The sequence below is a fragment of the Brassica oleracea genome, chromosome C5, assembly GCF_000695525.1.
Source record: "Brassica oleracea var. oleracea cultivar TO1000 chromosome C5, BOL, whole genome shotgun sequence".
NCBI classification, from domain to species: Eukaryota; Viridiplantae; Streptophyta; class Magnoliopsida; order Brassicales; family Brassicaceae; genus Brassica; species Brassica oleracea.
Window position 1 is genome coordinate 12,026,697 of NC_027752.1, and position 1,078 is coordinate 12,027,774.

Genomic DNA, 1,078 nt, shown 5'->3' on the forward strand with positions numbered 1-1,078 from the left:
GTGTGAGACTTATTTTTGGCCTTTTGGTCCATTTCAGATTTTAGTCCGGTGAGCAGTCCGCTGTTCAGTCGAGCTGAAGGAGACAAGCCGAGATTTCATTTAATTCCGGTTTAGTCCGGTTTAATTCTGGTTTGTGAGGTTAAACCAATTCGAGTTTTGCTTCTGTATAAATATATTTAGACCTAAAAACCTTATTTTTATCTCATTTTCTCTCGACACTTTGTCTAAACTCGCAAAAGCTTGAATCTTTTGATAATCTAATAAAGTACTTCATCTTTTATTTGTGATTCTCTTGCTCATTAACATGATTAGCTTTGATCCTTACATGGGTTTAAGGTTTTTCAGGGAGATTAATGAGTAGTGACCTTGTGATTCATGGGTTAGATAAATTAGAGTGATTAGCTGGATATTTAGGATGTTTATTGCTTGATTAAGAGCATGTTTATCCCATGGATCCTTAATGGATTTCTTAATGATTATTTAACTATATAAATGTATATTAGTGGACTTAAGAACTCTATTAAGAAATTGTGCGATTTTGTGCCTCCATTGGTAGTTTCTTAATTAAGGGTTCTTAAGAAAAAAAAATTTAAGAAAAATTTATTTATTAAATAAAACATAAATAAAAAAAACATTTTCAACATAAGATTTATAATAAAAACATAAAAAAAGATTACTAAATAAACGAGAAAATTTAGAAAGAAACATCCGAGCTGAGTTGTTGTCTTCATTACGTCCAAATTTACGCCATATATGTTCAACCAAATCAGCCTTCAGTTGTCGATGTCTTTGTTTATCACAAATAGTAGTTCGAACACCCATCATATTAGCGATATTTGAAGGCGTGTCTGTATAATACGTGAGATCCACATGTGAATTTCCGTTGTCTTCTCCTTGTTGGAACTCTGAAACATCAAAATGACGGTATCCATTTCGTTCGTCTTCTACTATCATATTATGGAGTATGATACATGCTCTAATAATCTTCCCGATTTTGGCTTTATCCCAAATACGTGCTGGATTTTTAATAATGCCAAATCGAGCTTGCAAGACTCCAAAAGCACGCTCGACATCTTTT